The sequence below is a fragment of the Petaurus breviceps genome, unplaced genomic scaffold (genome assembly GCF_028583685.1).
Source record: "Petaurus breviceps papuanus isolate PSGF00001 unplaced genomic scaffold, PetGlider_PUasm1.0 208, whole genome shotgun sequence".
NCBI lineage: Eukaryota > Metazoa > Chordata > Mammalia > Diprotodontia > Petauridae > Petaurus > Petaurus breviceps.
In genome coordinates, this window is record NW_027185852.1 from 2,292,041 (window position 1) to 2,317,391 (window position 25,351).

Genomic DNA, 25,351 nt, shown 5'->3' on the forward strand with positions numbered 1-25,351 from the left:
AGAATGGATTAAAAACAATAATCCTACAATATGCTGGCTACAAGAAACACATTTGAAACAAAGGATACCACAGGGTAAAGGTAAAAGGCTATAGTAGAATATATTATGCTTCAGTTAAAGTAAAAATAGCTGGGTTAGCAATCATTATCTCAGATAAAGCAAAAGCAAACATAAATCCAATTAAAAGACATAATGAAGGAAACAATATCCAGCTAAAAGGCACCATCAAGAATGAAGCAATATCATTTACTTAACATATATGCACCAAGTAGCATAGCATCCAAATTCCAAAAGGAGAAGTTAAGGGAATTAGAGAAGAAATTGATAGCAAAATTATACTACTGGACGTCCTTAATCTCCCTCTCTCTGAACTTGATAAACTACCCTTAAAATAAAGAAGAAAGAAGCTAAGGAGGTGAATAGAATTTTAGAGAAGTCAGATATTATAGCTCTCTAGAGAAAACTGAATGGAGATAAAAAGGAATATACGTTCTTCTCAGTGGTACATGACACATACACAAAAATTAACCATGTTCTAGGGCATTTAAACCTCACAATTCAGTGCAGAAAGGCAGAAATATTAAATGCATCCTTCTCAGATCATGATGAAATAAAAATTAAATGCAATAAAGGGCCGTGGAAAAGATAGACTAAAAACAAATTGGAAATTAAACAATTTAATCCTAAAATGATGAGTGCATCAAACAAGAAAATGTAGAAATAATCTGTAACTTCATTGAAGAGAATGACAATAATGAGACAACATAACAAAATTTGTGGGATGCAGCAAAGGCAGTTCTTAGAAAAGTTTTATATCCCTGAGTGCATGCATAAATAAATTAGGGAAAATGGAATTCAGTGAATTGGGCATGCAATTGAAAAATCTAGAAAAAAGAACAAATTGAAAATTCCCAAATAATACCAAATTAGAAGTAATGAACAACCAAAGAAGATTTTAATAAAATCAAAATTAATAAAATTATTGAAATAATAAAACTAAAAGTTGGTTTTATAAAAAAAAACAATAAAGTTGATAGACCCTTTAGTAATATGATAAAAAAGAAAGAAAATCAAATTATGAGTATCAAAAATTAAAAAGGTGAATCTACCTCCAATGAAGAGGAAATTAAAACAATAATTAGGAATTATTTTGTCAAATTGTATGCACATAAATATATCAGTATTAGTGCAATGGATGAATATTTACCAAAAAAAAAAATGTTACCCAGAATAACTGAAGAGGAAGTAAGTTACTTAAATAACCCCATCTTAGAAAAAGAAATTGAACAAGCCATCAGTGAATTCCCTAGGGAAAAAAAATATCCAGGTCCAGATGGGTCTACTACTGAATTCTATGTAACATTTAAAGAACCATTTATTCCAATACTCCACAAAATATTTGGAAAAATTAGTGAAGAAGGAGTCCTACCAAATTATTTTTATGACACTAATATGGTACTGATACCTACATCACGAAGAGATAAAACAGAGAAAGAAAATTATACACCAATTTCACTAATGAATATAAATGCAATTTTTTTAAATAAAATAGTTGAAAAAAGACTACACTAACTTATCACAAGAACAATACACTTTGAGCAGGTAGGATTCCAGGAATGCAAGGATATTTTATTATTAAGAAAACCATCAGTATAATTGATCATATCAACAATAAAACCAGCAGGAAAAAAAAAACATGATTATTTCAATAGATGCCAAAAAAGGCTTTTGACAAAATACAATATATATTCCTATTGAAAACACTAAAAAATAGAGGAATAAATGGAGACTTCCTTAAAATAATAGGTAGCACCTATCTAAAGCCATCACCAAGTATTTAATGTAATGGGGATACATTAGAAGCATTTCTAATAAGATCAGGGGTGAATCAAGGGTGTCCACTATCACCCCTCTTATTCAACCTGGTCCTAGAAATGTTAGCTAGCAGTAGCAATTAGAGATGAAAAATAAATCAAAGGAAACAATTTAGGTAAAGAAGAGACCTACCTATCACTCTCTGCAGATGATATGATTATATACTTAGAGAATCCTAGAGAATCAAGTAAAAAAAAAAACTACTTGGGAAAATAAATAATTTTGGTAAAGTTGCAGTATATAAAATAAACCCACATAAATCCGTGTCATTCCTATATATTTCTAATGAAATTCCACAGCAAGTGATAAAAAGAGAAATCTCATTTAAAGTTACTGTAGACATTATAAATATTTGGGAATCTACCTGCCAAAATAAACAAAGGACCTATATGAACACAATGACAAAACACTTTTTACACAAATAAAGTCAGATCTAACTAATTGGAAAAGCATCAATTGCTTGTGGCTGGGTTGAGCTAATGTAATAAAATGACAATTTTACCTAAATTAAATTACATATTTAGTGCCATACCATTCAATTTACCAAAAATACTGCTTTATAAAGCTAGAAAAAATAGTAACAAAATTTATTTGGAAGAATAAAAGGCCCAGCATATCAAGGGAATTAATGAAAAGAAATGCTAAGGAAGGTGGACTAGCTATACCAGATTTTAATCTTTATTATAAAGCAAGAATCATCAAAACTACTTGTTATTGGCTGAGGAATAGAATAGTGTATCAATGGAATAGATTGAGTACACAAGACTCATGACTATAATAATCTACTCTTTGATAAACCCAAAGACCCCAGTTTTGGGGATAAGAACTCATTATCTGACAAAAGTTCCTGGGAAAACTGTAATATAGTATGGCAGGAACTGGGCATAGACTTTGTCTAAACCATATACCAAAAATGAGTCTAAATGGGTAGATGATATAGGTATAAAGACTGATACTATAAGCAATGTGGGAAAGCAAGGAATAGTTTACCTGTCAAATTTGTGTAAAGGGGAAGACTTCATGACCAAACAAGAATTAGAGACCATTATAACATCAAAATGGATAATTTTGACTACATTAAATTGAAAAGCTTCTATACAAAGAAAGCCAATGAAACCAAGATTAGGATGGAAGTGGAAAATTTGAGGACTCATTTCTAAAATATAGAGAGAATTGAGTCAAATCTATAAGAATACAAGTCATTCCTCAATTGATAAATGGTTAAAGGATATGAACAGGCAGTTTTCAGAGGAAGAAATTAAAGATATCTATAAGCATATGAAAAAACTGCTCTAAATCACTGTTGATTAGAGAAATGAAAATCAAAGCAACTCTAAGGTACCCCATCTCACAAGTCAGATTGGCTAAGATGACAAAACAGGAAAATGACAAATGATGGAAAGGATGTGGAAAAATTAGAACACTAATGCATTGCTGTTGGAGTTGTGAACTGATTCCACCATTCTGGAGAGCAACCTGGAATTATGCCCAAAGGTCTATCAATAATTTCATACCCTTTGACCCAGCAATACCACTTCTAGGGTAGTATCCCAAAGATTTCATAGAAGTGAGAGGAAGACGCATATGTACAAAAATATTTATAGCAGCTCTTTTTGTGGTGGCAAAGAATTAGAAATTAAGGGGGTGGTCTTCAATTGGGAAATGGCTGAACAAGTTGTGGTATATGCATTTAATGGGATACTATTGTACTATAAGAAAAAGGAGCAGGTGGACTTCATTTTTTTCCTGGAGAGGTTTATAAGAACTGATGCTGTATGAGAAGAGTAGAACCAGGAGAAATTTGTACACAATTACACATACCATGTATGCATGATGACCAACTTTGATAGATTGGACTCTTCTCAGGAATGCAGGGTTATAATTCAACCCCAAAAGACTCATGATGGAGAGAGATGTCTACATGCAGAGAAAGAACTGAGTTTGAATCCAGATTGAAGCAAACTACTTGCTCTTTTTCTTTTCTTGTTTGGTTTTGTTTCCTCTTTCCCTTTGTTCATTCCATCCGATACAATCCTTCTTTATAACCTGACTAATGTCTAATGTGAAGGTTAAAAAAAAAGAAAATTATGTGTGTAAATATATATATATATATGCATATAAATATATTTCTCTGAAAATAATGATAGAAATTTTACTTCAAAAATGTTAATATTTATTGATTATCATCATCATTACTATTATTGCCATTGTCATTATCAAGTACGTAAGATTTTGTGGATAGATTGAAGTTCTCATAGGAATCAACCTCTACTAAATCATATAGGAGATTGGTCTGTATCTGACTGCCATAAAGATTTGATTAAGTTAGCAAGCGTTTATGTTATTTACCTAGGATAACACAGACATGTGTTAGATTTTGAATTTGAACACATTTTAAGTAACAACTCTATCTCTTCTACCACGTTCCATCTCAATTTGGTTACAAAAGGTATTTAATAAATGTCAAGTCAATGGACTACAGTCTTAAATACTCATCAGCTCTCGGTGAGATGTATGACTACATTTTAGGAATTGAAATACAATATTCACAGTAGGTACTGCCCATGGGCTTATGTACATAGTGCTAGAGTTTACCTTAGAGGTCATCTAGCCCAACTCAAGAGTGCAGTTGGAGACACTGAATCCCAGATACTTAAATGACTTTTCCAAGGCCATATTCAGTGATCTTTCCACTGAACTACTTGTTTCATCTTCTCACTAACCGCAGAATCTAGTTTGTGTGAGTTTGTATATAGACAGACCAAAAAAATACATCCCAAAACACAAATGAAGATTTTCAAGGATAAAGACTATATAAGGTAGGAAAGAGATTTAACAACTTATGTGTCCAATGATTAAAATCTCCCAGAATGGTCTTAGATCAGAATATAAAGGAAGAGAGAAGTGCAAGATGGTGGTCAGAAAAGAAGAAATAATATATTTGATGACACACTAAAATATCAATACTGCAGCTACAAATATAAATCCTTTCTCCCCCCTAGTTATCTGAAAGTGGGTCTCCTATTCCCTTTATTAATAAGCTACAAATATTAGGAATGATATTTTGCTTCTCTAGTAATTACTTTCCAAATTCTCTAGAAATGCTACTCCCTATTCAGCAACCTCTAGTTTTCCCTAGATTTGGGGATGAATGTAATCCATTTTTGGGCCCTTCTCATTTGTTTTATGCTGACAGTGAGTGCTTGCTTTTGAACTAGTGAGAATATGTGCATCCGTTTGCGTGGATTGTCCAAACTCAGCCCAAGAAATGTGACTCCATTGCCTCTGTCAAATATGTAGCTCGAATAAAAGTTTAAAGTACTAAACAGTTAGCCATTAAATTAAAAAAGTGGATTCATTTTATTTAATTGTTCACACTTTCCATGTCTGGAATTAGCTTCCCTCCCACCTTCATCCATTCAGTCCAGTAAAAATACCTTTCAGGGGCAGATCAATTTTTATCTCTGTGACTTACAAAAATATTAGAGTTCCATTCTGCTTCAGTACAGAGAGTGCTCATACTGATGCCATAGCAATTAGGTTGTATTTCAATGTGGACAACGAAAATATTCTCCTCTTTTATTACCACTCACTTTCCTAATGCACAGTATATGAAATGAGAAATGTTCCAGAGACACTGGCTATTGGCATTGAGTATGGTCTGGCACCCCAGAAAGAACAATGAATTTAAATTAAAGTTCTTGTGTGTGAAAGTTAACACTGCAATTTATATACTGTATGACATTAGGCAAATCAAATACATTTACTGGGCCTCAGTTTCTTCATCTCTACAATGGGAGATTTGTGGATATTATTCATGCCTCCTTCCAGTTCTAAGTTTCTTATAGTTTGCCTGGTGCAAAATGACCTTGCTCTCCTCAAACCTCCCCATATATTATTTGTAACTGTTTAATGCCATCATCAAGGTTTTTCTATTTTTTAAGTTTCACGATGTCAGCAACAACATTTAATTTAACTATCCTCCTTAACCAGTGACTACCAAAATGTCCTTCACACAATAAGCATTTAGCCAGGACTTGTTTTATTAAATTGAATAATTCTTAATTTTATCTTCTATAATACCCAGAGTAGTGACTTCTTTGAAGTTTTTAAAATGTTGAATAACTTTATTAACAAGTAGTAAAATATATAATTTAATTTAATAATGAATAACTAAATAAATTAATTTATTCACTATATAATTTTAATAGGTTTTTAGGGTGAAAGTGTAAAAGCCTATAAGTAGTTTTCAAGCAATGCTTTTTGCCCTTCAAAGAATGATAGATTTGATTCATAGAAGCTGTTAGCATAAATATCAGTTATCAAGTAGGGGCAGAGGAGGAAGAGAAGTGTATTACTTGGTGATTTGTTGTTAAAAGAGGTATTGAAGCAACTATTTGTTGACCCGATAACAATGACAGAGTGGTCTGCTGTTGTGTGAGGGCATTTATAACAGAGTGCAAGCCTTATTTAAAACAGATGAAAACTACCTAGTAATGTAATTCATACTGGCACAAATGACAACAGCCTAAAGGGATCTAATACGTATCACCATCAATTATGAATGCTGGATAAGAAATTGAGGACCAGAAATATTCCCATTGTAATTTCCTCATTCTTGCCACTCCCACCCCTGCAAAACCAAGCGATATAGAAAAAAAATGTTATAAGGAAAAACTAAGAAATGGATTTTGATTTATATTACAGAGCTTAAAATATGAAAGTGAAGATTTCTGGACCGAGATAGGAAAAATGTAGCAAGTAAGAATAAATTTGTCTATTGTCATGCTTTTTTAATGGAAGGACTTTTAAACTGAAAAGACTGAGAAAGATAAGACTATGTATATCACCAAAGTTAGACACTTTACTCAATGGTTGCAAAAAATGAGGAATGGGACTTGAAAGAATGGGGGGGGGGTCACAAGGGACAAAATTCAACAAAGGAGTCAGTAGCAAATAGGTGTAGCTAAACATCTTAATAAGAAGGTGGGTGCATTTGAACTCTTATATATCCCTAAGACTTGTTAGAAAAAAAATTGATTCAGGAAACATAGCCCTGGTTGGGTATGATGCAAAAGAAAGGAAGGAAGGAAGGAAATAAAGAAGGAAGGAAGGAAATAAGGAAGGAAGGAAGGAAGGAAGGAAGGAAGGAAAGGAGGGAAAGAAGAGGATAGGTAGAAAATGGGGGAAGAGGTTCCATTGTGCATCAAGATAACATATCATGTGAGTATATACAGGAATTAGAGAAGTCCAGCATGACAAAGATTATTTATGTGAAGATAAATGGAGAGAGAATCAGGAAATTTCATCATTGACATATAGTACAGACCACCTGAACTGATAATTGAAAATAGAAAAGGAGTTTGTAAAATAGATGACAGGCATGGCCCCAAGGCATTATGTAGTGCTTATGGATACTTTATTCAGATAGTTTCTCATGGACGTTTTCTTAAAAAAATAATGAATAACACCTTGATAAATTATTTGATCACTGGTAGTAGAAATAATGAGAACCCCTGCTGGGAGAGGAAGATGTAATCACTTCTTCCTAAAATGTTTGATAGAGCAGAGCATATTCAGGCAGTATCTCATGCAAATCACATTTTTGGAATAAAGATGTATAAGGGTTCATATGGAAAATAGGTGGAATCACATGGACTAAACTGGTACCAAAGAAATCAAACCATAAATAATGGGATGGGTCTCAGAAGAATATTCTGAAGACTCCAAAGCAAATTATCCCATTTGGGAGGAAAGCAATGGGTTCTCTCTAAATATACCAACATGGAAGTACATGATGTGATGTATAAAATAACTTATTTTGTTTTTGTTGTTGTGTCAAAGAAATATATTGATGATCTAATAAGTTTATATAGCAGAAGGTGAATATAAGAGAGTGGGAAACTTTTAAAAATGCTTTTCTGAATCTCAGAATGGGCTGCAGTAGGCAATTAAAGAGGTAGCCTATGCAGCTGTAAGAAAGTAGTGGATTTAGAATATGCTATGTGGACAGTGACTGTTGGAATAACAGAACCTGAATGGTCCTGGGAAATAAAGATAGAAGTTTGGCATTCAAGGGAAAGAGGTTTAGTAGAGAAGGAAAGCCCTGATTATGTAGAAGGGGAAACTGGTTCAAATCCTGCCTCTCATGGGTGATATATGTATTATCTTAGGGAGACCACTCAACCATCTCTGTACTTATTTCTTCATATGTAATAGGATGGTATTGAAATGGCCTCTACAATTTAATCAATTTTTAAAGTGAGAACATGTTACGATAGTATGAAGGGGTGGCTATGAGCATGGGAATCAATGTCATCTGGGAATAAAGCTTTATAAAGGTTCATAGGGAATATAGTTGGGATCCCATGGATTAAGTTGCTACTGAGAGAACCAGCCTATAAGCAATGGAATGTGTCTCAGAAGGATATTATGAAGACATAAAAAAAATCCCAATTGCCTAGGCCAGTCAGTCAATCAATTGACAAATATTTATTAAATTCTTGCTGAGTGCCAGTAAATAAGTATTGGGCAAACCATAGGTCAAGATTGCGATTGGGTGAAAGTGTGGGTAGGTGATGAAGGATACACTGGGAAAAAATAGGGTCAGGTTATTAAAAAAAGATGGTAATTAAACATCAAAATTTCAGGAATGTTGCATAGGAAAAAAATAAAAGGATAAGAAAATATTACTGGACAAAGGAATTTTGAAAATCTCAGTAATGGAAGTAGAAAACCTATGTGTGATTGACCAAGAATATGATTGAATTCTCTTCTTGAGGTATTAGGAAGAAGGATGTCATAAGAGTTTAAGTGGTTGACCAAATAAAGGACCACAGTATTTCATGAAATTTTATGTTTATTATATTTATTAAAAGTCTGGGGGAAAGGTAGCAAAGATTTTGGGGTAAAAGCAGGGAGCAGCTTGAGTTCTCCCTCAAACCCTGCAAATACTTATAAAAATAAAGCTAAGTAAATTCTAGATCAGCAGAACCCACAAAATGACAGAGTGAATCAAATTTCTAGCTCTAAATCAACCTGGAAGTTCAACAGAAAAGGTCAATTGCACTGGGCTGGGAGAAAAACATAGTCCAGCATGGGCCATGCCAGCACAGACAGGTCTCAGAACTGAATCATTTACAGCTGTGGTGATTTCTAGACTTCTCAACCCCCAAATGCCAAAGACAAGATAGAAGGTCACTAGAACAAGTGTGTCAGACTGAGGTAAGTGAAGAGCCCAGTACCGCCACAGGTAGTGGCACGTAGTAGTGGCGGTGGGTGGTGGCAACAGTACTGGTGTTGGGTGGTGGCAGCAGTGTTGGCTATTCTGGAGATCTCAGTACACAGACAGTTGGGGGGGGCGTTTCAGGGATTTCTTTGCTGTCAATTAGATCGGATTCTCTTACTTTGTCCATGTTTTGATCTGGGTCATTGTCCTGGATTTTGGCCCTGGGATGAGAAGGAGCACTGCCATAATAGAGCTTGTGGCAGCAGTGAAAAGGCAGTTACAAGGAAGGAAAGAGTCCTCGTGGTCACTTACAGACAAGAGTACAGTACAGGAGAGTAGTAAACACCTCTGCATTGATTTTATCACTTTGGAAGAGCTGAAAATTTAAGGGTCCCCAGAAATATCTCTGAAAACAGCTATGAAAAACCCTTGAAGCTTGGGGCAGTAACCCCCCCCATCCCCAAACACACACACACACACACACACAATGGAAGCAGAGTCCTACCTTGACAATGAGCTAAAAAGGAAAGAAATTGGTTGGGAACATGAACAAATAGTGAGAAAAATCAAACCATGGAATCTTATTTTGCTTACAAGGAAAATCAAAACATACAATGAGAGGAAGAAAAAAAAAATCAAAACTCCTATTCCCAAAGTCTCCAAGAGAAAATATGCATTAGTCTCAGGCCATGGAAGGGCTCAAAAAAATTTTTGAAAATCAAGTAAGAGAACTATAAGAAAAATTGTGAAGAGAAATGAGAGTAATACCAGAAAATCATGATAAATAAGTCAATAGCTTGCTAAAAGATACATAAAACAATTCTGAAGAAAATAACACCTTAAAAAGAAAACAATTAAAATTGCACGTTATCCAAAAAGTCAATGAGGAGAAGAATAACTTAAAAAGTAGTCAAATGGAAAAAGATATAGAAAAACTCAATGAAGAAAGGAATTCATTAAAAACTAGAATGGAGAAAATAGAAGCTCATGACATTATGAGAAATTAAGAAATCATAAAACAAAGCCAAAAGAATGAAAAAAAAATAAAAGACAGTGTGAAATATGACATTAGAAAAACAATTGATTTGGAAATATATCCAGTAGAGATTATTTAAAACTTATTGCACTTGGTGAAATCCATGATTTGGAAATATATCCAGAAGAGATAATTTAAAATTATTGGACTTGCTGAAATCCATGATCAGGAAAAAAAAGAAAAAAAAAAAGAACCTACGCATCATCTTTCAAGAATTTATTAGGGAAAAATTGTCCTGGTATTTTAGAACCAGAAGGGAAAAGGTAAATTGAAACAATGCACCAATCACCTCTTGAAAGAGCTCCTAAAAGGAGAACCCATAGGAACATTGTAGACAAATTGCAGAGTTCTCAGGTTAAAGAGAAATTATTTCAAGAAGCCAGAAGAAACCAATTCAAATACTGGGGAAACACAATCAGGATAAAAATATTTTGCAACCTCTACAAGAAGGGATAAGAGTTATTAGAATATGATATTCAAGAGGTTAAAGGAGCTAGGATTAAACCCAAGAATCACCTACCCAGTAAATCTTCCTTCAGGGTAAAATTGGACATTCAACGAAATAGGGGACTTCCAAGCATTCCTTAAGAAAAGACAAGACCTGAATAGAAAATTTGATTTTCAAATGCAAGACTCAAGGGAAGCATGAAAATATAAACATGAAAGAGAAATCATAAAATAAAAAAAATTAAAGATGAACTGTTTATATTCCTTTATGGAAAGATAGAATTTGTAACACATCTCAGTTTTTGTGTAGTTGGAGGGAATACACATACAAACACATTATATATATGTGTGTATATATATATATATATATATGTGTGTGTGGGGGGTGTATATTTGTCTGAGTATGTGTGTGTATACACACATAAAGGACATAGAGTGTGTTGATGATCAAGGTTTGATATCTAAAAAATAGAATTAAGTGGGTGGGAGAAAAATGTACTAGGAGGAAGAGGAGAGAGGCAGAATGGGGTAAATTATCTTACATAAAAGATGCAAGAAAAACTTTTCAGGGGCAGTTAAGTGGCACAGTTAGAGCAGTGGCCCGGGAGCCAGGAAGACCTGAGTTCAGATCCAAACTCAGACGCTTGACACACTTACTAGCTGTGTGACCTCGGGCAGGTCACTTTTTTCCCAATTACCATGCCCTCCCCCCTCCAAAAAAAAGAAAAAAAAATTCACAATTTAGGGAGAGAGCAGGGAGGTGAAAGAGAATTAGTCAAACTTACTCTCATAGAATTTGGTTTAAGTAGTGAATAATGTAAACACTAAATTGAGTATGCAAATATATTTTACCCTACAGAAAAGTAGGGGGGAAGAGGATAAGAGATGGGAGGGATGATAGAAGGGAGATCAAATGGGAAGAGGAGTAACCAGAAATAAACACTTGAAAAGGAACAGAGTCAAAGCAGAGTATAGCATAAATGGGGGCAGTATAGGATGGAGGGAAATATAGTTTTTCACATGACTGCTATAGAAGTGTTTTGAATGACTACACATGTATGGCCTATATCAAATTGTTTGCCTTCTCAATGAGGGTCAGTGGAGAGGAAGGAAAGGAGAAAAGGTGGAAGTCAAAGTTTTAAAAACAAATGTTAAAAATTATTTTTATATGCAAGTGGGAAATAAGATGTACAGGTAATGGAGTATAGAAATCTTTCTTTCCCTACGGGAAAATAGAAGACAAGGGAATAAGTGAAAAGGCATGGGTGTGATAGAAGGTGTGTCATTTGGGGGAAGGGGTCATCAGAATGCACACCATTTTGAGGAGGGACAGAGGAGAGATGTTAAAAAAAATTGGAACTTAAAATCTTGTGGAAGTGAACTTTGAAAACTAAAAGTAAATTAATTAATACAAAAAAAGTCAGGGGTTGGGATAAATAAGACTGAGAAACAAAATGATTTCTTTGAGAAAGAAAAGACAATCACCAGAAAATTAGTACATGGTCTTTAAAGGAGTTGAACCAAGTCATAACACAAACATAGAGAACTTCAAAAGAAGAGATGTTGAGTGATGGTGCAAAGGGATTTCTGTAATGGGGAACAAACATAATAAAATATTGCTACTCCACTTAGCCCATCACTTTAGAGAGCATAAAAGATAGATTGAGTAACATTTTATTAGGTATACGATCAGAAGGTTTCTTATTAGTGTAGTACTGTGAAAAGAGCTTTGAACATGGAGTCAAAGGATCTGTATTCAAATCATGGTTCTGATATTTTACTACTGTCTAGATGGGGACTCTGACACCTTGAAGTCACATGTGGCTCTCTAGCTCATCAAGTGTGACCTTTTAATTGAATCCAAGCTTCACAGAAAAAACTCCATTAATAAAAGGATTTTTCTGTGAAACTTGAACTGAATCAAAAGGGTGCACCCAAGGAGCTACAAGGTTACATGTAGCCTCAAGGCCACGAGTTCCCTACACTTGTCCCACACTTATGCCCTCACCAAATCCCTTACACTCTCTAGGCTTTAGTTGTTTTTTTTTTATTTTTCTTCATATGTAATGATGAACTTGAACTATACTATCACTTCATAAGTCTATGATCTTTTGTCTAAGTTTATAGGTCTATAATCACATGATTGGACAACTTCTGAGATACCTCTGACTCTTGGTTTATGATTTTATAGCTAATGTGTATATAAATGTCCTTCTAACTGTCATTTCATTAAACTAATAAATGAGTTAATGAATGAATCCTCTAACAGTTACATTAGGTATATGCAGCAATGCTTGGTCTTATCTTTTCAGAGAAAGTTAGAAGCAATCATTTGCCCCAGGGCTCTAAATTATGTGCTAAAGCATTAGTTGCTCAGGGGATGAGCAATACTTGAGAATGTATTCATACAAATTATTAAGGAATTAATTTAGCAATGTGGACAGCAACTCACCACATAAGGCACTTAAGTGTGAAGAATATTTATTTTGAGTGAATTAATTTAGGCAGACCAATAGAGGAGGAGTTCTTTCTATCTTACCAACTACCATGAATTTGCTTATATAATTTAATTAGAATGTTGCACTTATGCTAACTGAAATACTCATTCTTAAAAGCTCCATTTCAATGCCATCACAGGAAGTTGCATCTATCCAGTTTTATACTTACATAAAGGAGTCAATTTGAAGGAATCACTTAGTACTTTGAATTTTTTTAAAGGGAGATTTTCTTAACAAGTTTCACTTTAGGCATATAGCTCAATATGCCTAAAAGGAAATCACAATACAATGAAAGATTTAAATCAAGGTCTCAGAACTTAATACAAACACCAAAACTGTGTCCTAAAGTATCCCTATTGCATCTCAAAATTGTCTACATTAACTTAAAAAAAGCTTAAATGTACATGCCTTACAAGATAATAAATGAAATAAACTAGAAGAAACATGCCAAATGTTTCATTTATGAAGTGCAGATATAGTTCCTATATTTGTTTTATAAAAAAAGCCTGTCTCCCAACATGCATCTCAAACAGTGTTCCATATAATATGGTATAAAAGCAACATTTAACATAATTGGAACTGCTTTAACCTAAATATGCTTACTGCTTAAGTACACTCCTACAACATAACTACCTTGAGAGAAGCTGAAATTGTCTAACAGTTATAGTCTTTACTCAACTTGGTTATTACAACATAGATGAATATTTTTCTGTGTTCAGAAATACTGAAACTGAAGTTTTAAAAACAGTCATGATTTCACTTACTGTAAGCATAAATTACAACTTGGTATTACAATATTGTTTAACTTTTTTTGTTTGTTTTTCTTTATGAAAATGTGACCAATAATACCGTGTTTCCCCGATAATAAGACACTGTCTTATTATTTTTTTTGGACAGAAAAACACCAGAGGGCTTATTTTCAAGGGAGGGATTATTTTAATAAACATTGACAGCAATTTCAATAAGCAGGTAAATGTGAACAAAAAAATGTACCTTTATTCAATAATGAATTCAATAAAGAACAGGATGACGTGCTCACTGCTGCAGCTCTGATTGGATGCAGCTCGGAGCGTGGTGTGCGTTTCATGGGGGGTGGGGGACGGTGCATACAGAGGGTACCGTAATGTAGCGTGTAGCTATTATTGTACCTTCACTACAGTAGCAATATCAATAGGGCTTATTTTCAGGGGAGGGCTTATTTTAGAGGAATCTTACACAGTAAGGGGAGGGCTTATTTTCGGGATAGGTCTTATTATCGGGGAAACATGGTAGTGATCAGGATTAGACTCCCTATCCACCACTCATATTCGACATGCCAGACATCCCTCCCTTTCTATTCACTCCCATACATGCATAGTTCCTGCTGCTGTAAATAGCTGTTGTCCATCACTCCTTGGCTCCCTACACATTGTTTGATTGAAAATCAATAGATATTTCCTTTAAAACTTGGTCATATGTCCATGCTGATTTGAACACTGTAGCTGCCTCCATAACCCTGAATCATTTGCTGGCTAACTGGACAGCAATAACTGGACTGGTTTGACAAGCTCATGCCTTCCATCATTTGGGCATCATAAACAACACCACTTCCAATGTAGTACTCAAGAAGAGTTCTACAAATCTGGACTGTATATTTGCTTTGTCTTTTGAGCTGCCTGCCACAGCATCTTCCTGAGTAGCTAACTCAACTTCTGCTTCTCCAGTCTCTCTGGCATGAGGTTCAATTTCAATGTGGACTTGAAAAAGGTAGAGCAGTGAGAATAAAATGCAAATATATTTTTGGAAGCTCTCTAAGGTAATTCTATCATGTGCACACTATGACTTATTGTACTCTAGACAGTGGAGCCACCATCTCCATACCTAAGATCAGACGTTCCTGAAAAAGAGTAACTGAGGTCTCTTCCAAATCTATACAACTGAAAGCCAACCCATCATTTCATCCACTGTATTCATCATAGCCTCCATACCCTCTACCATACCCATTCTTTCAAGCCCATATCCTCTACCAATGCTATTATAGCCTCTGCCAAACCCAGACCAGCCATAAAGACATGGTTAAAGCATAGCAATTAGCTTTCAAGGAGAATCTTAACAAGTTTGAACTTCTGTCCAGCTGTTCTTAAAGATTTCCAAGTACCTGTGCTATATTCTTTCCTTGTTCTTCTTTAATGTCTTTTCAACTATTTCCTATGAAGTAAATTGCATAAAGGACTCTCCCATACCACTCCCCTGGAAGTCCACCAGCAATGTTATAACATTTGACATGATTTTCCAACCCTGAAAAAAGATAACAAAAAAATTTCTTCCTTGCTATACTCAAATGGAAGTCCTCGAACGTTCACAAAGCCAACATTGGCAATGTTGGGACTATTTGGACCAGTATGCTTCAATATCCAATCCATTTCAATGTTGTTTGACTTGAATACTTAAACATGTCTTTGTCCCATTGTTTCTCTGTCTTTTTTCAGTACCAATCTGACTTCATCTTCTTATTCAAGTTCAACAAATGCTTCTTGACTTGCTCTGCCTTCTTGTATAGATAATATGAATGCCTGGTGCTCCATTTTGAATTTTGAATTTTCAGAAGTGTTGGATTCTTCATTTGAGCAGGGTCAGGACAAGTCCCTCACTTAAACCACAAAGCATTCTTTGTCTTTGCTTGCTCGGCATTGCCTCATTGAGTCAATGGCATGAGATCAATAGTTGACTATCACATGGCTAAGAAGAAATTACTGTACTTTGAATTTTCTAAGCAAACTGAAAGCATTTGATTTTCTTCATATCCTATTTTTAGGAAAAGCCAGAGCTAATATATTTTTTTGAAGAAAGTGGAGCTTAAGTTCAGATGAGCCATTAAAACAGTGGCAAAAAGAAGAAACAAGTTGTATTTGTTCCATTACTTTTGTTTCTTCTGATCAGTGATCATAATGGATATTCATAAAATTATACAATTTACACCTTAAAGGGACCTTCCATGAAAGTGTTATATTTTTTTTTCAAAAGGGAAGATATGTATAGCTCTTTAGTTGAAATGAGCTGGTCACTATCAAATAGTTATTTCATGAGAAATGTATAAATCTCTAGGTAACCTAGACCTCACAATTCCTTAATCAATCTGTTTCCCATCATCTGTATCCCTTTCCATTATAAGTGTTTCTTATGTAATGTGCTGTAATCCTAGCAATATATTTTTATTCTTTGTTTCCGTGTTCTTATCTTCTCTGCTTTCTCTTTCATGTTCCATCATTCCTTCCTTATCTCTCTTTTTTTCTTAACATAAAAGAGACATTACTTGTCTATTCTTTGGTCATTCCTATTTATTTTCACCATATGACCAAGTGATTTTTAAAAATTAATCATACATATCTTGTTGATATCCTCTACCCTGACTCTCCATAATTTTTATGAATAAAAAATTGTAATGATCACATTTACCATGAACCAATCTCCCTTTATTTCTTACTATTTTCTTTTCCTTTTAGGTGGAGGGCATGGTATGAGATTCTGGACTTTTCTTTTTGTTGGTATAGTGGAATCCTGGGAAATAAACAGCATCTACCAATGAAAGATGATTAAATTCTATGTAATTTAGAATCTTAGAGATTTCCCTTAGTCTCTTGGTGGTTCAGGGACTTTCTTAAAGTAACACAGAGTATGCTTCTGAGACAAGATTTGAACACAAGATGGCATGAATTCAAAATCTTCTTTATGTACCACCCTATACTTATGCTGGCAAGTGAATATTTTCAATTTCTCTGAGCCTTTATTGGTCCATGATTCTTGGTATCAGGAACTCAAAGTCTTATAGTAACAATGGTAGAATTCTACCATAATACTTTCTTGCTTTCTTAGCAGTTTTTGTCAAATACTTACCTCATTTTCCAGAATTTCAATTCTACTGGTCTGCCAAACAATAGATTAATATAGTCATTTACCACTGTGTCTAGTGTAAGTAATCTATTATATTGATCTACCACTTTATTACTTAGCCAGTACCAAATAGTTTTCATATGATAGTGTTTCAAATACTGTTGATATAATTCCCAAGTTTGTCTTGGAAAATAGAATCACACATATATAAATTGTATGCATTTATTTACAACTCCCCAAGCCATATTCAGTGAGAAAAAGGTTGACCCATTCCCTTTTGTCTTCCTATTTTTCCCCTCCATTGTAACCTTTTTCCCTTGCCTCTTCTTTATGAGATAGTTTGCCCCATTCTGTCTCTCTGCATCTCCTCTCATTATATTCCTCTCTCATTTCTTAATTTCCCCTTTGAAGTATCATCCCTTCCTATTAAATTGGTCCTGTGCCATTTATCTATGTACACCTGTAAACATATATACATAAATTTACACATGCATTCATACACCCATATAAACTCCGATATAGACATATATACACACACACAAACATATATATGTATGTATATATTTATATTCTCTACAACTATTTTCATAGTGAGAAAAGTTTCATCAGTTATAATTATCGCTTTTCCTTGGAGGAATGTTAATAGTTCTACTTTAATCAGTGGCTTATGATTTCTTTTCCCTGTTTACCTTCTCAAGCTTCTCTTGCTTCTTGTATCTGGATATCAAATTTTCTATTCACCTCTCTTTTTTCATTAAGAATGCTTGAAGATCGTCTATTACATGGAATGACCATATTTTCCCCTGAAATATGATACTCAATTTTGCTGGGTAGGTGATTCTTAGTTTAATTCCAGCTCCTTTGCCCTTCACAATATCCTATTCTAGTCCCTTCAATCCTTCAGTGTAGAACCTGCCAGATCCTGTGTTATCTGATTGTGTTTCCACAATATTCAAATTGTTTCTTCTTGATTGCTCGTAATATTCTTTCCTTGATCTGGGAGGTCCGGAACCTGGCTATAAAATTCCTAGGAGTTTTTTCTTTGGGATCTTTTTCAGGAGGTGATAGGTAGATTATTTCAACCTCTATTTTGCCTTCTGATTCTAGAACATCTGGGCAATTTTCCTTGAGAATTTCATAGAAAATGATTTCTAGGTTCTTTACTTGATCCTGGCCTTAAGGTAGACCAATAATTTTTAAATGATCTCTCCTGGATCTGTTTTCCAGGTTAGTGTATCAGCAAGCACCCCAAGCTTCCCCAGGGTGGCTGCCAACACAGGTTCTTAGATCTGCTTTAATAAAGGAAAGCAACTCAAAATGGGTTAACAAGCTTGTTTAATCAGTCAAACATATCATTTACCTAGTTCAGGGGAAAAAAAGGTCAGTACCCCGAAGTTCAGAGTATACAGACAGAATTATCAAGACAGAGAAACAGATCAATTAGACAGATTTCCAAACTGTCCAACCATTACATCCATACCAAATCAACATCTGGGTTTTTCAAAGCCAGGGGGCTCTCAACAACGGCTTCCCAGAGTCTCATCTAATCAAATCACAGAACACTTCTGAAAGTGAGCCCCAAAGCAAAGCCTCATATCAGGGATTATATAGCCTTCTCCTGGGTCAGAGAATGTAAACACCCTCTTGACCCACTGCACAATCACACAGCATCATGGTGTGGGCATTCCTGAAAACCAAGCCTTCTGCCACAGGCTCCATTTAACCACATTCAGCTTATTAGGAGGCAGAGTATATTTGCAAATCAAGGAAGGTTCTCAGAGTCTTTTAAGCCTTTCAAAGGGCCTAAGGGCAGGGAAGATCTTTAAATTTGCATTTACATTACAGTCAGTGGTATTTCCAATGAGATTTTTTACATTGCCTACTATTCTTTCATTTGTTTGGATCTGTTTAACATCATTTTCATTTTTCTTAAAGTTACTAGCTTCCCTTTGCTGCAATCCAAATCTGAGGGAAAGATTCTCCACATTGATTTTTGAGATTATTTTTCCATCTGGCAAATTCCTCTCCTCATATCCTTTTTGATCCTCTTTTGCCAATTGAGTTAGTCTGTTTTTTAAGGTAATATTTTCCTCAGTCAGGCTGTTGACTCTCATTTAGTAATTTCCTTGCATCATTCTCATTTCTCTTCCCAATTTTTCCTCCACTTCTCTTATCTGCTTCTTAAGGTACTCTATGGCATGTAACCAGCTTGTATTTTCCTTTGAAGCTTTTGGTGCAGGAGTTCTGACTTCACTGTCTTCCTCCTCTTCCATGCTTTGTTCCTTTTTCTCCCCAAAATAGGAGTCTAATTTTGGAGTCTTCTTTTTTTTTTGTTTCCTTTGTGTGTTCATATCTCCTCTCAGTCACTTTACCCCTTGGCTTTTTGCCACAGTAGGACTCTGCCACCAGACAGGGGAGCTTTTGTCCCAAATGCTGGTGTTTTCTCAGCTCTTGGAGGTATTTTGGGTGCCCTCTCTGATGCCTCTACATGCTCTGGCATGCTGCTCATGAACCCCAGGACCTCATTTCTAGGCTGCAATATAGATCCAAGCAGGTTAAAGCAAGAGCGATTACATCTCAGACTGGTCGCTTGGTTCCCCTACACTCTGCAGGCCAGGGGCTGAACCTGCTACTTGGTGCTGGCTGTGCTGGGGGTTTCAGTGGCTTCTCACCCCACGGGCAAAAGCTGACACACTCCCACTTACTGGGTCCCAAAGTCCACACTGCACTGACCTTTCACTTTGTCCTTCTCATATATGTGATGATAATTCTGGAAACTTTCACGGCTGCTGCTAATCTGGAGGCCCTCTGGCTGGTGGCCAGGTCATACCTGCCCTGGGGCTAAAACTTCTGGCTCATGGAGGCCTTGGCTCAGCTCCCAGAGTGCTGTGCTGGCCTATTCCTGCTGGCCTGCTGGGTTGTCCTCAGTGGGAAGTTAGCTTCTCTGTGTCATTTTGTGGGTTCTGGAGCTCCAAAGTTTGCTCATAGTCCTTTTTTTACATGGATTGGTGAAGGTGGAAGCTGGAGACCAGGAGGGGTCCTGCTTCTACTCTGCCATCTTGACTCTACCCTTCTATTCTCTCTTTTATTCTTCCCTGTCACCCCTCTAACTTGATGATAGGGCAAGATGAATTTCTATACCCCAGTGCCTGTATATTTTATTTCAAAGTTGTATGTAATTTTTTTAACATTTCTTTTTAAAACTTTGTGTTCCAGATTTTTTACTTCTTCCCTCCTCACCCATCCTCACTGGGAAAATAAGCAATTCAATATAGATTGTACATTTCCCAAATCATTTCCATAGTTGTTATGCTGTGAAAGAGTAATTATATTGCCCTCCAATCTATCCCACTCTGCACATATTCTATTTTTTCCTTTGACCTCATCCCTTTTTAAAAATGTTTTCTTCTAACTACCCTCTCCCTCAATCTGCCATCCTTACTATCATCTCTGCTCTTATCACCTACCCCCTTATGTTCCTGTAGGGTAAGATACCGAATTGAGTGTGTATGTTATTCCCTCCTTAAGCCAAATTCAATGAGAATAAAGTTGTACTATTCCCTTTCACGTTCCTGCGCTTTCCCTCTTTTGTAACAGTTTTATCTTACCTCTTTTATATGAGATAATTTTACCCTATTCTATCTCTCCCTTTCTTTTTCCCCAATAAATTCCTCTTTCACCTCTTAATTTTATTTTTTCACTAGCATCCCTTCATGGTCAAATTATCCTGTCCCCTCTGTCTGTGTATACATGAACATACACACGCAGAAACACACATATATGCCCAAACTTACATATATATTTATATACACATACACCCTCCTATACATGCATATATATTCCCTTCAGCTATCCTCATACTGAGAAAAGTCTTATGAGTTACAATTATCATTTTTTTTCCATGGAGGAATATAAATAGTTCAATTTTGATAATTTCCTTATGAAAGTCAAATTTTCTGTTCAGCTCTGATTTTTTCATCAAGAATGCTTAAAAGTCCTCTATTTCATTGAATCACCATATTTCTCCTGAAGTATTAGTTTTGCTGGGTAGGTGATTCTTGGTTTTAATCTTAGCTCCTTTGACCCCCTAAATATCATATCCCAAGCCCTTAGATACCTTAATGTAGAAGTTGCTAGGTCTTGTGTCATCTTGATTGTTTCCACAATACTCAAATCATTTCTTCCTGACTGCTTGTGGTATTATCTCCATGACCTGGGAACTCTGTAATTTGGCTATAATATTCCTAGGAGTTTTCATATTGGGATCTTTTTCAAGAGAAGATTGGGGAATTCTTTCAATTTCTATTTTACCCTTTGTTTCTAGAATATCAGGGCAATTTTCCTTGACAATTTCTTGAAAGATGGTGTCTAGGCTCTTTTTTTTAATTAATTAATTTATTTTTAGTTTTGAACATTCATTTCCACAAGATTTTGAGTTACAATTTTTCCCTTTCCCTATCTTGCCCCTATTGACACCCCAAAATAACAACCCTACTGAGTACCACTTCCACCAGTCTGTTCTCTCTTATAGGCTCCTTTTCCCCTGCTAAGTTTCTAATAGGGCAAGCTGGGTTTCTATACCCCAGTAACTGTATATCCTGTTTCCCAGTTGCATTAAAATTTTTTTTAAACATTCGTTTTTAAAACTTTGATTTCCAGATATTTTTTTGCTCTTCCCTCCTCACCCACCCCCACTGGCAAGACAAGCAATTCCAAAAAAATTATACAAGTGCAGTTATCCAAATAATTTCCATAGTAGTTATATTGTGGAACACTAACTATATTTCTCTCCATTCTCTCCCTTTCCCCATTTATTCCACTTTCTCCTTTGACCCTATCCCTTCTCAAAAATGCTTGCTTCTAACTACCTTCTCCCACAATCTGCTCTCCATTATGTCATACTCCCTCTTATCTCCTACCCCCTTATTTTCCTGTAGAGAAAGATACCAAATTGAGTGGATATGTTATGCCCTCCTTAAGCCAAATCCAATGAGAATCAGGTTGTCCCATTCCTCTTCACCTTCCTGACCTTCCCCTCCACTGTAACAGGTTTCTCTTACCTCTCTTATAAGAGATAATTTACCCTTATCTATCACTCCCTTTCTTATTCTCTCAATAAATTCCTCTTTCATTTATTAGTTTTATTTTTTAGATATCATCACTTCATATTTAACTCATCCTGTGCCTTCTGCCTATGTATAGATGAACATGAATTTGATCACACTCACATATATATATATATATATATATACATCCTCCTTTACATACATATATAAGGATGTATGCCTGCACACACATGTACACATTCTTGTTCACATATACATATACACATACATATACATATACAATACGTTCCTTTCAGCTATTCTCATCCTGAGAAAAATAATGAATTACAATAATCATTTTTCCATGTAGGAATGTAAATAGTTCAACTTTATCAAGTTCCTTATGATTTCTTTTTCCTTTTTACCCTCTCATGCTTCTCTTGATTCTTGTATTTGAAAGTCAAATTTTCTGTTCAGCTCAGGTCTTTTTATCAAGAATTCTTGAAAGTCCTCCATTTCGTTGAATGACCATATTATTTTTTTCCCTGTAGCATTATACTCAGTTTTTCTGGGTAGGTGATTCTTGATTTTAGTCCTAGTTCCTTTATCTCTGGAATATCATATTCTAAGCCCCCAGATCCCTTAAGGTAGAGGCTGCAAAGTCTTGTGTTATCCTGATTGTGTTTCCAAGATATTCAAATTGTTTATTCCTCACTGAATGCAGTATTTTCTCCTTGAGATGGGAACTCTAATTTGGCTAAATTTTTCTTAGGTATTTCTTTTTGGGTTTTTTTCAAGAGGTGATTGGTGAATTCTTTTAATTTCTATTTTGCCCTCAGGTTCTAGAATATCATGGAAGTTTTGCAGGATAATTTCTTGAAAGATGGTGTCTAGACATATTTTTTGACCATGGCTTTCAGGTAGAACAATAATTTTAAAATTATCTCTCCTTGATCTCTTTTCTAGGTCAGTGGCTTTTTCAATGAGATATTTCACATTGTCTTCTTTTTTTTTTTCATTTGTTTGTATCTTTTTTATGATATCTTCATTTAGGATGGAGGAGCAGAAACAAGACCTCCTCACTACTCTGGCTTCCACCTTCCCCAATCCATATTAAAAGGAGACTCTAAACAAACTTTGGAGCTACAGAACCCAAAAAATGACACCGAGAAGCTAATCTCCCACTGAGGACAGCCTGGCAGGCTGGCAGGAATCTGCCAGTGCAGTGCTCTGGGAGCCGAGCCCAGCCCTACACCAAGACTTTAGCCCCAGGGTGGGCGTGACCAGCCACCAGCCAAAGGGACTCCAGATCAGCAGAAGCTCTGGCCGTTTCCAGCTTTATCAACACATAGATGCCAAGGACAAAGTGAGAGGTCAGTGTAGTTTGGACTTTGGGACGCAGTAAGTGGGAGAGTGTGGCTTTTGCTCTTGGGGCGAGAAGCCCCTCAGATGCCTTGCACAGGCAACCAGCACCATGTGGCAGCTTCAACTCTGGGCCTGCAGAGTGTAGGGGGACCAATCACCAATCTGAGGGGTAATAGCTATTGCTTTAACCTTTGTGGATCTGGATTGCAGTCTAGGGTAGAGGTCCTGGGGTGTGTATCCAACTTGCTAGAGCTTGTGGAGACTTCAGAGAGGGCACCCATCTAATATCTCTGGTAGCTGAAAAAAAAACCCAGCATTTGGGATGAAAGTTACCCTGTCTGGTGGCAGAATCCTACAGTGGCAAAAAGCCCAGGTGTTAAGTGACTAAGGAATAACATGACCAGGCAAAGGAAACAAAGCAGACAGAAGATTCCAACTTTAGACTCATATTTTGGGGACAAAACAGAGCAAAGCATGGAACAGAAGGAAGAAAGTGAAGTCAGACCTCCAGCACCAAAAGCTTCAAAGGAAAATATGAGCTTGTTACAGGCCATAGCTAAACTTAAGAAGCACATAAGAGAAATGGAGAAATAAATTGGGAAGAGAAATGAGAATGATGCAAGAAAATTGCAAAATGAGAGTCAACAGCCTGACTGAGGAAAATCACAACTTAAAAAAACATACTAACTCAAATGGCAAAAGAGGATAAAAAAGGAGAAGAGGAGAAGAATGTCTTAAAAAGCCGAATTTGCCAGATGGAAAAAAAATCTCAAAAGCTCACTGAGGAGAATCATTATTTCAGAATTAGATTGGAGCAAATGGAACCTAATGACTTTATGAGAAATCAAGATGCTGTTAAACACATCCAAACAAATGAAAGAATAGAAGGCCATGTGAAATATCTCATGGGAAAAACCACTGACGTGGAAAATAGATGCAGGAGAGATGATTTAAAAATTATTGGACACCTGAAAGCCATGATCAAAGTAAGAACCTAGAAATCAGTAGTTGAATAGAATAGAAATATGTATGTGTATATATATATATATATATATATACACACACACACATATATATATATATATGTGTGTGTGTGTTTGTGTGTATATATATATATACATATATATATTTGAGGGTATATGGGCATGTTAATACATATGTGAATGTGTGTATATATGTTTACAGTTATACATAGAGGGCACATGACAAATTTAACAGGAAGGGAGGATAGTTAAAAGGTGAAATTAAGAGTTGAGAGAATAATATAATGAGAGGAGATTAGGAGAGGCAGAATGGAGTAAACTATCTTTTATAAAAGAAGTAAGGGAAAATGGTTACAATGGAGGGGAAGAATAGGAAGGCAAAAGGCAATGGGTCAAATTTATTCCCATTGAATTTGGTTTGAGGAGGGAATGAAATACACACTAAATAGGGTATCTCCCCCTCCAGGAGAGTAGGAGGGGAAGGGGATTATGGATGGGAGGGATGATGGAAGGGAGGGCAGGCTGGGGGAAGGGAAGTTGGAAGCACCCACTTTTGAAAAGGGACAGGATTAAAGTAGAGAAAAGAACAAGTGGGAGGTGGAATAGGAGGGCTGGAAATATAGTCAGTCTTTTACAATATATCTACTATGTTATGGTTATGCATTAGCCACACATGTACAACCTATACTAAACTGCTTATCTTCCCAGTAATGGTGGGTGACAAGGGAGGAAAAGAATGAATCTGGAATTCAAAGTTTTAAAATCAAATATTCATACACACACACACTTACTATTATTAACATTATTTTACATGTAATTGGGAAATAAGATAAACAGACACTGGGGCATAGAGATCCACTGGAAAAGTCGAAAGAGTATTGGGAGAAAATATGGGGGAGAGCAGAAATCCTGTGGGACTACAATTTTCGGCCGGTGGGTAGGCAAAAATGGAGAGAAAATTTGTAACTCAAAATCTGGCAGAAATGAATGATGTAAATCAGAAG

The 25,351-nt window shown here is 35.7% G+C and overlaps 1 long non-coding RNA gene and 1 pseudogene across 1 annotated transcript in view; one reads left to right on the forward strand and one right to left on the reverse strand.

Annotated features, from left to right (window-relative positions):
- Positions 1 to 25,351, forward strand: part of LOC138165147 (uncharacterized) — a 233,355-nt gene that overhangs the window by 150,765 nt on the left and 57,239 nt on the right. The gene's annotated exons all lie outside the window — the stretch shown is intronic.
- On the reverse strand, positions 14,299 to 18,628 carry LOC138165145 (heterogeneous nuclear ribonucleoprotein H-like; annotated as a pseudogene).